Source organism: Papio anubis, chromosome 6 (assembly GCF_008728515.1).
Source record: "Papio anubis isolate 15944 chromosome 6, Panubis1.0, whole genome shotgun sequence".
Taxonomy (NCBI): domain Eukaryota; kingdom Metazoa; phylum Chordata; class Mammalia; order Primates; family Cercopithecidae; genus Papio; species Papio anubis.
In genome coordinates, this window is record NC_044981.1 from 26,806,162 (window position 1) to 26,818,854 (window position 12,693).

Sequence of the window (12,693 nt, forward strand, 5' to 3'; positions counted from 1 at the left end):
TACATTCTTGGAGTATACATCATATGTTTTCCATCTCATTCTCCAAAGAATCATAACAAAAGAACCATAACCACAAAACCATTACGGAGGAAATAATTTCAGACTCTATGCAACAGAAAAAATTTTAAGAAACATCTCCCAGGCTGGGCGAGGTGGCTCACGCCTGTAATCCCAGCACTCTGGGAGGCCGAGGCGGGCGGATCACCTGAGGTCAGGAGTTCGACACCAGCCTGGCCAACATGGTGAAGCCACGTCTCTACTAAAATCACACACACAAAAAAATTAGCCGGGCGTGGTGGCACATGCCTGTAATCCAGCTCGGGAGGCTGACCCAGGAGAATCGCTTGAACCCGGGAGGCGGAGTTTGCAGTGAGCCTAGATAGCGCCATTGCTCTCCAGCCTGGGCAACAAGAGTGATACTCCGTCTCAAAAAAAAAAAAAAAAAAAAAGAAAAAAAAAGAAAGAAAAAGAAAGAAAAGAAACATCCCCCTTCCCCAAATTAGGTAAAATTGATGTAGCAATTCAATAAAGGTTAACATTTTGACTGGGCACAGTGGCTCACGCCTGTAATCCCAGCATTTTGGGAGGCCTAGGCGGGAGGATCGCTTAAGCCCAGGATTTCGAGAACAGCCTGGGCAACACAGCGAGACACGGTGCTGCCCCCCCGCCCTGCCCGTCTCAAAAGAAAAAAAAAAAAGAGGTAAACATTTTAAGAACAAAATTCATTAACAACCTGGAAACTTGGAGTTAATATAATTACGAAGTTAAATTATAAGTCATCATTAAATTGGCTAAATATTATTTAAGGACTCAATGTAGGCGAAATAGGCACGTGAAAATGCAAAAGTATTTATAAACGGGGGTGGGTGGTCCTCTCCTCTGAAAGTGAGAAGCTCGGCAGTTTTGGGCCCCACTGCAGCCACAGTGCACGGCGTCTTTATGCCGACTCCCTCCTTGTAGCCTTGGCCAAGTTGTGTATCCTCCTTTTGTCTCAATTTCCTCATTTCTACTCACTGCTTTTTTTGTTTGTTTTGTTTTGTTTTTTTGGACAGGAAGTAGGATTTATGGTGAGTATGAAGAGGAGGCAGCACAGTGGAAGCCCTCATGAGTGCAGGCGCACCCTTGTCCAGAGGGCCAAGATTCGGATGTAATTGACCCCACAACCATCTGGGATGAGCCGCTTCTCAGCCACCATGTCTTCAAATTCATTCGCATTGAACTTGGTGAAACCCCCCCTTCTTTGAAATGTGGACCTTCTGGCGGCCAGGGAACTTGAACTTGGCCCTGCTTAGGGCCTCAATCACATGCTCCTTGTTCTGCAGCTTGGTGCGGATGGACATGATAACTTGGCCAATGCGAATCCTGGCCACAGTGCCCTGCGGCCTTTCCAAAGGCACCTCCCATACCTGTTTGGAGCCTGTCAGTCCCAGCACAGGACAACATCTTGTTGATGCAGATGACGTGGAAGGGGTGCAGCCGCCCTCGGATATGAAAGTCATTTTTGCCACAACTTTTTGCTATGTACTTACTGACACAAATTTGGGCAGCCACTAGGGCTTCAGAGGAGAGCTGCTCATATTCATCTGACACCATGTGGCCACAGAGCGGAAACTCATCCCACTTTTGCTTGCTTCCGCCCCAGATCAAAGATGCGAATCTTGGCCTCAGGGGCACCTCAGCAAAAGCAAGACTTTGGGGAAGGCTTCTTTTTACAATACCGGTAACAACCGGCGAGACGGCGGCCCATGGCGACACCAGAAAGACTGAGAGTCACAGCGATTTGTGATTCAGGAAGAAAAAAAAAAACAGAAACGCTGTGAGCAGGATTTGAACCTGCGTGGGGAAATGACTTACGAGTCCAACACCTTAACCACTCGGCCATCACAGCCCTCTAAGGTCAGACTTGTGCATCAAAAACACAAATGCATAGGGCCCTGAGCGCTGTAATTTTCACTGCTAGCCTGTCTTGTTTATTTGTATGTGGGGCTGTGGGGCTGTGGGGCTGCAACTGTTTACTTTCAAGTGATGTCTGCATATTGTACAGAACATCTATATGCCATTCTTGAGTTTTTTCTTCTTCAGTCAACTGGTCATTTAGAGCTCTTACGAGGCCATAGATGTAGATGCGCGCGCGCGCACACACACACACACACACACACACACACACACACACACAAAGAAAAGGCAATGTAGCAAGGGTAGATGCCATGACCATCTGTGCCACTTCCTCATGCAACCTGTTTGTGCCTTTAGGACCTGCTCAAGCTTTATCTAATACATCCCATTTCCATTTGATAATGAAATGCTGCTGTGCATGTCTAAATTTATGTCTTGGTAACACACACTATCCAGTTCAAGATCTGCATCTGATCTGAGGCCATATGGTAATGTGGTGGCATGTGGCCAAACATTCAAACTGTACTAAGAACTTGGTAGCAAACTAAAAGCTATTTGTCGAAAGAAGAGTAGTTACCCACAGAGGATGGCATAACTTTGCTCTGAAATTCTGAAGTTCTGTGCTGTGATTCACCTGTAGAAATTTGCCAAAGCCTCCAGATAACATCCCTCTTCTTCGACACTAAGCAAGATCAACTCTTCTGGTTCTTATGGTCCCAGTGGCAGAGTCGCATGAGCTGCAACGTGGTCCTGTAGCAGAACGTTCTAGGGCCACCACTCAAAACTGGGATAACTCAAAACTGGGATATTTTCAGGTTACTTGATAAATCGTTTGGTGTAGCGTGTCCAAATGTTGCCTCCCAAATCCAAAGAGTTCTACTCAGTATTGTACCACTTTCTTTTTTTTTATTTTTTAATTTTAATTTTAATTTTAATTTTTTTTTTTTGAGACAGAGTCTTGCTCTGTCGCCCAGGCTCACTACAAGCTTCACCTCCCGGGTTCATGCCATTCTCCTGCCTCAGCCTCCTGAGTAGCTGGGACTACAGGTGCCCGCCACCATGCCCAGCTAATTTTTTTGTATTTTTTTTAAGTAGAGACAGGGTTTCACTGTGTTAGCCAGGATGGTCTCTATCTCCTGACCTCTTGATCCGCCCGCCTTGGCCTCCCAAAGTGTTGGGATTGCAGGCGTGAGCCACCGCGCCCGCACCGCGCCCGGCCACCACTTTCTTAATAAGGAAAGGTATCAGACGCAGCAACTCATAATGCTTCAGACAACTGGACCCCTAGAAATTTCACTGAGGTAGTAAGGCCCTGATTTTTTGTGAGGTTTATTTCCCACCGTCTGGCATACAAATGTCTTACCAATGTTATAGAGTAGTTGCTACCTTCTTGTCACTAAAAATAAAATTAATGTAAGAGACCAGTATGGTGTTCTATAGAATGGTAAGGTGATAAAGGTCCCTGTGGACTAGTTGGTGACATGGGGTTAGACACTCCATATACCCCCAAGATAGTGAGACAGTCAGGTGGGAGGGGGTTCCTGGATTCCAACCAGCCTGCCCACTGAGGTGGAGCCTCAGAAAGTTCATGACGTTTGCAGCTGGGAGGAGCCTGACCCCTCCTCTTCCTATGTGGAACCTGGGATTCCAGCTGCTGGGTGGGAAGTGGAAACGCTCTAGTGGAGGGACTCTGGCCTTGCGAGAGTCCCTGTTTCCCCGCTTTTCCCTTTTCACCCAATAAAACCCTGTCTTACTCACTAATTTTCATGGCCGTGGAAGAAAGAACCCCACCTTTAGCTGAACTAAGGAAAAGTCCTGCAACAGTAGGGCAGATAAGGTGTACTGCTGGCCTTGCCAGCTAAAAGACCACTGCTTCTGATGGTCTTAATGTTTAAGTATAAAGAAAAAAGATCTAACCATATCAATAACAGCATAGCAGGTACCAGGAGATGTGTTAATATTTCTATTAATGAAACTAAGGGAGGAGACCACTACTACTCCTGCTGCCCTCCTCCCCCCACCTTGCCTAGTTCAAAGACAGGAGAAAAGAGAGAAAGAAACAAAAATAAGATAAATAGCCAGACAACCTTGGCACTACCACCCAGCCCTAGGAGTTAAACGAAGTAATAATAATAACATCAACCCCTGGCCTAAACTACTTGTGTTATCTGTAAATTCCAGACACTGTATGAAAAAAGCATTGTAAAACTTTTTGTTCTGTTAGCTGATGCATGTAGCCCCCAGTCATGTTTCCCATGCTTGCTTGATTTATCATGACCCTTTCACGTGGACCCCTTAAAGTTGTAAGCCTTTAAAAAGGCCGAGTATTTCTTTCTCGGGGAGCTCGGCTCTTAAGACGCGAGTCTGTCGACGCTCCCGGACAAATAAAAAACCTCTTCCTTCTTTAATCCAGTGTCTGAGGAGTTTTGTCTGCGGCTCATCCTGCTACAAAACCACATCTGGAATAGCAGATGCAATTGGAATATTTACCTGGCCAAATTTTCAATAACTCACTATCATTCTCCATAATCCTTTTGTCTTCTGCAGTTGAATAATGAGTGGAATAGAGATATGGTAAAAGTCACCACTCCTGCATATTTCAAGTCCTTGATGGTGCCATCCTTTCTGCAGTCCCTCCAGGAGTACAATATTGCTTTTGGTTTATAATTGTCATAGGTAGAGGAATTTCCAGTGGCTTCCACTTGGCCATTTATATCATAATAGCCTGCAATCTATCACTCATGGAAACAATATAAATATTCTGTCTGGAATTGGGAAAATAACTACAGAGTAGGTTCAGGGATCTGCTGTTCCTACGGTGAAATGGGCCAGCGGCAAAATTTCATTGATTGTCTGACCTCTCTGAGTCCCTAATTTGCCAGGTGGACAATAGTGATGCTTAGTATCTCCAGGAATTAATGTCAGTTCAGGATCTTTGTTTAGTAATTCCTGATATGTCTGCCTATTTCCCCTTTCCCAATGCACAGTCACTCTGGTAAATGGACACAGGCCCCTTTAGAGAAGGGAGGAAGAATAACAATATAAATTTGTACTAAGCTACGAGTATACTTTCTCAAGGGAAGCTAGCCTTCTCCTCAGTCAAAGCTGGCTCATATCTGGGAATTGGTTGGGAGGCCATGATTCTCTGTTTTGCTGATTCAGGTCAGACTTCTATCTACTAGACTTTTCTGCTTATATAGATCAAGTAAGATATTAAGAAGTTGCACATTTATTTTAATTCTAGGGACATTATATAGTATCCTCATCAATGTCAAAGATCTCTGAGTCAGACTATTCTGATTACTGCTTTTATTCGTTATAGTAAACACACCTGTATTTGTAAACTTGAGCTGCCATAAGATACCACAGACTGGCTGGATTGAACAAAAATTATTTTCTCACAGTTCTGAGGCTAGAAGTCCAAGATGACTTAAAATATTTTGCCTTAATATAATGTGTCCAATACAATTTTGCTAGAAAGAGCATGAGATTCAAAAGTTAGATGAACTATAATCTTGTTTTGATTCTTGTCTGCAATGGGTATATCTTTGGGCAATAAGACAATAGAAAAAATATATCATCATGATCTTATAAGGAAGACATTACTAGATTCTGATTTCCTTGGGGGCAAAGACTGTATCTCTTTGCATTTGCATTCTGTGGCAGAGTTGGTGGTGTTCTCTACATGTTTCATCTACTTCCCAATATTTCCCAGAAGCCATGACTACTTCTAGTTAATTGACTGCAAACAAAATGCTGACAGCAGCTGTGGCAGAAAGTGCTGATGGCCTCCAATCATCTCCTGGTCTCAGGTCGTTCATGGTTTTCCCAAAAGTCACCAAGATATGACTATCCGGGTGGGTTGTGCAGATAAAGTAACGTACATAGACAGCATAGGGAGGTCTTGAAATAAAATTCTCTAGCATTCTGTTCTAGCTTTCCATGTTTGAAATTTGTGCAGGAATTGGAGTCCTGGGGAAGCTTGGTTATGAATTGCTTTTGTTTTCGAAAACAGTAAAAGGAGAGAACTGCACCACGACGATCATTTTCTAGACACACATATAAGGAACAGGCCAGGCCCTGCAGGGCTTTACAGAGTAGAACCCTCGTAGAAGTTGTTTCCGTAGTGTAGTGGTTATCACGTTCGCCTCACACGCGAAAGGTCCCCGGTTCGAAACCGGGCGGAAACATTCTTCGCTCGTTTAGGTATCAAAGATTTTCTACTCCAAAAAATATGTATGTACACTTTGAAAACAGGAGGTGTCCGTGAGAAGCCCTTGTGGCCGAGTGGTTTCGCCTCTGTGAAACAACTTTCCCCCTCTCTCACTTCTGCGGGCCTTCCCCTTGGTCTAAAAGGGGTCATTGGAAGAGTGTCACAGAAAGGAGCGGGGTTGTTACCTACTTTTGGAACCTGGATTTCTAACAACAGCTCCGCCTTTAAGCGAAGTGGCGACTACCCGGGCAGTGACATTAGCCCTAGCCCGCCATCCGGCAATTTATCTCTTGCTAGATAAATATTTTCTTTTTCCTTTTTTTTTTTTTTTTTGGGCCGGGGCTTCGCTCTGTCCCCCAGCTTGGATGCAGTTGGCGGATCTCAGCCCACCGCAGCCCCCCCCCCCGGGGTTTACGCCATTCTCCTGCCTCAGCCTCCCGAGTAGCTGGGACTACAGGCGCCCGCCACCTCGCCCGGCTAGGGTTTTTTTTTTGTATTTTTTAGTAGAGACGGGATTTCACCGTGTTAGCCAGGATAGTCTCAATCTCCTGACCTCGTGATCTGCCCGTCTCGGCCTCCCAAAGTGCTGGGATTACAGAGCCACCGCTCCCGGCCCTAGATATTTTCAATCAATATCTACTACCGCCCGCATGGTGAGAGGGGAAGGTTGCAGTGGGCGGGAGAGTGCTGGAGGATAATGCAAAGCACCTGTCCTTAAGAACTGACAAGGACCTCGGGCAGGTAACAAGAAGTCTGTTTAGCCGGAATCCCCCTTATCCCTGATGCTTCCTCTTAGCCCAGAACGCAGGTGGCAGCGGGCTGCGATCTGAGGCTCTTCGCTTAACGACACTTACTAAATCATGGTAAGAGAGACTTTATTCAGGACCATCATGGTAGGTAATAGGGTCCACAAAGGAGTCTTGCAGTAGAGAAGAGATTGGGCTCAACTCTGAATACTACATGGACAAGTGGGAATTTATAGCCAAGGATCAGGGTGGTGGGTGGTCAGTGGATGGAAAATTACTAAGAGGAAGCATCAGGGATAAGGGGATTCTGGCTAAACAGACCTAGCAGGATTCTTGCTGAAGACAGGCCAGGGCCATCAGACCTTACCTGGGGGATGGTGGAGGATGAGGAACCTGATCAGATATCGAGTGGGAGCAGATATCAAGGGTAGGGGATTCTTCCTAAACTGATTTATCAGGATTCTTGCTAAAACTGGTTTTACGAGGAATAGCACAGATGGGCCCAGAAGACAGTTCAGGAGCCTGACTAAAGTTTGACCAAACAAATAATCTTTGTCAGCCTCCACAACTGTGTGAACCTATGCCTTAAAATAAATATCTTTCTGTACATACACACCTCCTATTGGTTCTGTTTCTCTGGAGAATCCTGATTAATACAACTGTTATTATTTTTTGAAAGTAGCTCTTCAAGAGATAGTAAATATCACCCAATGCAATTTCAACAGCAGCATTCCAATCTAAGTGGTTTAAAAGGAGTTTCAGCCAGGCACCTTGGCTCACGCCTGTAATCCCAGCACGTTGGGAGGCCCAGATGGGTGGATCACCTGAGGCCAGGAGTTCGAGACCAGCCTGACCAACATGGTGAAACCCTGTCTCTACTAAAAATACAAAAAATCAGCCGAGCGTCGTAGCGCGTGCCTGTAATCCTACCTACACAGGAACGCTGAGGCAGGCGAATCGCTTGAACCTGAGGGACAGAGGTTGCAATGAGCCGAGATCAAGCCACTACACTCTTTAGCCTAGGTGACAGAGCAAGATGCTGTCTCAAAAAGAAAAAAAAAAAGAAGAGTTTTGAACCTGCAGTTTTTTGAGAAGAGGGTCCTATGAAGAAGACTATGACAAGTATCAGAGGAATAGAAAGAAAGTCAGGACAACTGATGTCACAGAAGCCAAAGGAGTGGTTTTGGAATAAACAATAGTAGAGGTCATTCAAGCAAATGGTCAGAAATGCAAACACTACATAGGAATTTGTGGCGAAAAGCTCTGGATCTATAGTTATGAATAAAACAGAGTTCCTGTTTTTGGAAGCTTTCTTGCAACCACCAAGTAAATAACTAAATAAGATAATTCAGATGATGGGGTTCAGAACGTGCTACCCCGAGATAGGACATCTTGACATTTGACAAAACCACAGAAGCAAGTAGTTCACTCTCACCTTTCCCTAGCCCTTCTCCCCTAAAGCAGGTCATGAAATCTTCATTCCAAAGGTGTCCTTCCTATAACTGAAGGAAAGGAACATGTTTTTCTCTGAAGACACAGGGACACACAGAAGAACCTGAACAAGTAAGCCTTGCTAAGTTCCCCCAGTTTATTATCATTACATCATACCCTCTTTGTACAATTACACTTCTGCATAACTATCTTCTTTTTGTCAACCTATCATAAAACTACAAATGTTTCCCTGTTTCTTTGGGTCTTCATTTCTAGTCTCTCATATCACACAAAACTTATGTTAAATACACTTGTATGCTCTCCTCTTGTTTAATCTGTATTTTGTTATAGAGGCCTCCGCCATGTTATAGAGGCCTCCACCATGAACTGGATCGGCCAGGTGTGGTGGCTCATGCCTGTAATCCTAGCACTTTGGGAGGCTGAGGCAGGCGGATTGCCTGAGTTCAGGAGTTCGAGAACAGCCTGGACAACACGGTGAAACTCTGTCTCTACAAAAATACAAAAAATTAGCTGGGCATGGTGGGAGTGGACAAGGAGTGTGACCTTTGAAGCACAGCACCCCAGGGAGATGTTTAAGCCTCCAGATGACTGCAGGCAGGCCTGGCTAATGTCAGGCTTCCAACAAGAGCTGGTGGAGCAGAGTGTTCTCTAACTCCCCCGGGGAAAGAGAGACTCCCTTTCCCAGTCTGCTAAGTAATGCGTGCCTTCCCATTAGCTGGACAGTAGCCTGGGTACTTGGGAGGCTAAGGCAGGAGAATTGCTTGAACCTGGGAGGCGGAGGTTGCAGTGAACCAAGATTGTGCCACTACACTCCAACCTGGGCGATAGAGCAAGACTCCGTCTCCAAAAAAAAAAAGAAAAAAAGAAAAAAAAGAAAAAAAAGAGGCCGGGCGCGGTGGCTCAAGCCTGTAATACCAGCACTTTGGGAGGCCGAGACGGGCGGATCACGAGGTCAGGAGATCGAGACCATCCTGGCTAACACGTTGAAACCCCGTCTCTACTAAAAAATACAAAAAACTAGCTGGGCGCGGTGGCGGGCGCCTGTAGTCCCAGCTACTCGGGAGACTGAGGCAGGAGAATGGCATGAACCCGGGAGGCGGAGCTTGCAGAGAGCTGAGATCCGGCCACTGCACTCCAGCCTGGGCGGCAGAGCGAGACTCCGTCTCAAAAAAAAAAAAAGAAAAAAAAAAGACTAGACTGGATTATGTCAGGTTCTCAGTAAACATCAGTGTAGTCAATGGATACTATTAAAGGTAACTTTCTGAAATGTATCCAAACACTTGTGTGACATCCTGTCACTCTGTATGTGCCTAGCAGGTTCATCTAGAAGTCTAAGTAAAGCTTAGGAACGCAGCTGTAGGCAGTTGGCCATTTTACTTCTTGATGTTTTTGTGTCATCATGTTGACATTATTTGTGACTTTGCATAACTTAAATATAAGAACAATAACGGCTATTTTAATATCTCTTGGATCAATGAAGTGTGATTTAAAGTTTACCTAAAACAACATGCAAAGCATCTGGCATGAAGTGGACCCTCAAACCGTTAGTTTTTTAAATGAGAGTGGCGAGGCAGTTGCTATATATCTTAAAGGAAATAGTTTCAATACATGACAAAAGGCATTTTGGCACAGAAATCTGGAAATATATTTAAAAATACACCCCACTGAATTTCATTCCTAGTTAAGTTGTAGAAAATTGCAAGAGTCTGTTTCTCTCAATTTAATAACTAAAGCAAGAGCATAAGTTACAAAATAGTAGATTTTCTGAACCCACCAGGGAATTGGTACAAGGAAATCTAATCAAATTCCACCTAGAAAGAGGTCTTCATATGAGAAAAGAGGTTTCTAGCTGCCCTTGTTCCTGGCAGATGGGCAGACAAGCAGAGGAAGAGAAACCCTTGAATACTAAATGAGGAAAAAGCCATCAAAACTCAAAAAGATGTTTAAGATTTGCCTGTGGGCCTACTTGACCCAAGCACAGAATTCCAAGTAGCCAAAAAACCATTGCCAGTTGTCTCTGCTAGAGGAGAGTATCCCAAAAGAAGGTGAAGGGGCAGGCTGGAAAGTGGAGAGGAATATCCACTGAGGCATCCCCAAGTGCAAAGTCTTTTGAAGTTAGGGAGCATGACCATAAAACTAACAGAAATCAATCTAGGGCACTTTGTATTTCTGCTGCCAAGTGCCAGGACTGGAGAGCTGAGAGAAACCCCTTCAAAGCTTTCTAAGTGGAGAGAGATCTTTGATGGGGACCAGCCTCATCACCACCCATAGGGTACTTGAAGTCTGGTGGCGAGGAAGGAATGAGAAGAGACAGGTTAAGAGTGTATAAAGAGTGGGGGCCAGGGGGCCAATTGCAAAATGGAGGCTGCAAAAGGTACCAAGCTCTCGTCTCCACACTATTATTGAATACAATCACTTAGATCTAAGAAGCAGATGTTTAGGGTAAAATGGTGAAAGGGAGTCAGTGTGTTATAGGCATAATCTATACCAATAGTGATTTAAATGAGTCTCCTTTGTGTTCAAACAGCATATCTTTAACTTATCGGAGAGTAGCTAGTGGGAGCAGGCTTAATTAGGAGCCTGCACATCTGCCTACATTCCAATGCTTCAAAGAAGTGTCTTTCTCCTTCAACACAGTGTTTATAGGTAAGAGAGCATGTTGCGCTCAGAGCATGGGAACATAATGGTGATAGGAAGGCTTTCCTCTTCAGAGGTCTCTTGTGGCTTTCCACAACTTATTGTCCCATATTTTTATTGCCGGTTTATGCAGGCACCCCACAAGCCCTTTTCCCAATATGCCCCACTTTTTTTTTTAAACCGCCACCATTGTTGTTAAGGCTTGTTCATAGTGTCTGGTCTCTCTCCAGAGGCATCTTCTGTATTTGTAGACGAAAAGTAAACAGTATAAACAGATACACATTAAAGCAAAATTTGCAATAGTTGATCCTCTAATGTTCTTAATCAATTTAAGAGAGTTTATGTTTGAAAGTCCATCAGTAGCTTCAGTGAGAATGTCAGTCCCAGGCAGAAGAGTTAAATGAGCCTGAGATGCTTTAAAAACCTGTTCTTTTAATTTGCCTATATCTAATGTGGGCAGAAAGTCACCCAGGTGCTGAGAAAAGAGATTGAAGGCACAACCTGTTCCAATATAATAAAGAAAATAGTTAGGATAAGACAAGACAAAGTTATATTAGAAATAGAATACAGAGATGATTATATACAGATATTATCAATCATTAGTTTTTAGTATTAATCTTTGTATTATTATTATTACCAAAGAAAAACCAGGTCATACAGAGTTAGGAGCTGAAGGGACATTGTGAGAAGTGACTGGAAGACAAGAGTGTGAGCCCTCTATCACACGCGGATAAGGGCCACTTGGGGATTCCTTGGTCTAGTGGTAGCGCCAGTGCCTGGGAAGGCATCCATTACTTAGCAGACCAGGAAACGGAGTCTCTCTTTCCCTGGGGGAGTTAGAGAACACTCTGCTCCACCAGCTCTTGTTGGAGGCCTGACATTAGCCAGGCCTGCCTGCAGTCATCTGGAGGCTTAGACATCTCCCTGGGGTGCTGTGCTTCAAAGGTCACACTCCTTGTCCACTTTTATGTTCTGCCTATACACCTGGCTCCTCCTTTTAAGTTCTTAGAAGACAGCAGTAGCAGAATTAGTGAAAGTATTAAAGTCTTTCATCTCTCTGATAAGTGCAAAGAAGAAATGCTGGCATATGCTGTCCTCCCTCTCTGCTTTGGCTACCACAAAGGGAAAGGCCCCCTGTCACATGAACACATGACTTGCTTGACTTTATCAATCATTTGAGATGACTCACACTCCTTACCCTGCCCCCTTGCCTTGTATACAATAAATAGCAGTTCGTCCAGGCATTCGGGGCCACTAACAGACTCCATGCATTGGTGGTAGGTGGTTCCCTGGGCCCAGCTGTCTTTTCTTCTATCTCTTTATCTTGTGTCTTCATTTTTCTAGTATCTCTTGTCTCCACACACGAAGACAAAACCCACAGGCTCTGTAGAGCTGGACCCTACATCTGGCACCCAGTGAGAATTTCTCTCTCAGTGTGTTCAGGGCCACTACTGGACTCCACACATTGGTGGTAGTGGTCTCCTGGGCCCAGCTGTCTTTTCTTCTATCTCTTTGTCTCGTGTCTATTTTTCTATGATCTCTCATCTCTGCACATGAAGAAAACACCCACAGGCCCTGTAGGGCTGGATCTACAATCTAATGTTAAATTTTTATTTCTTTTTTTCTAGATGGCGTCTAACATTTTTTTAAATGATGTTTAGTAGTATCATATGAACAGGGAGTTATGTAGAAATTAGAAGTATTTTAATCACATTGTATTTGTAATCAATGCTCTAAGCTCATTGTATG

General features: G+C 44.4%; 2 non-coding genes and 1 pseudogene across 2 annotated transcripts; 1 reads left to right on the forward strand and 2 right to left on the reverse strand.

Annotated features, from left to right (window-relative positions):
- Nucleotides 1-769: 769 nt before the first annotated feature.
- LOC110742962 lies at nucleotides 770-2,867 on the reverse strand (annotated as a pseudogene).
- On the reverse strand, nucleotides 1,813-1,888 carry TRNAT-CGU. Its single transcript has one exon. It is a non-coding gene; the product is annotated as a tRNA-Thr (tRNA).
- A 3,146-nt stretch (nucleotides 2,868-6,013) lies between the features above and the next one.
- TRNAV-CAC lies at nucleotides 6,014-6,086 on the forward strand. Its single transcript has one exon. It is a non-coding gene; the product is annotated as a tRNA-Val (tRNA).
- Nucleotides 6,087-12,693: the final 6,607 nt, after the last annotated feature.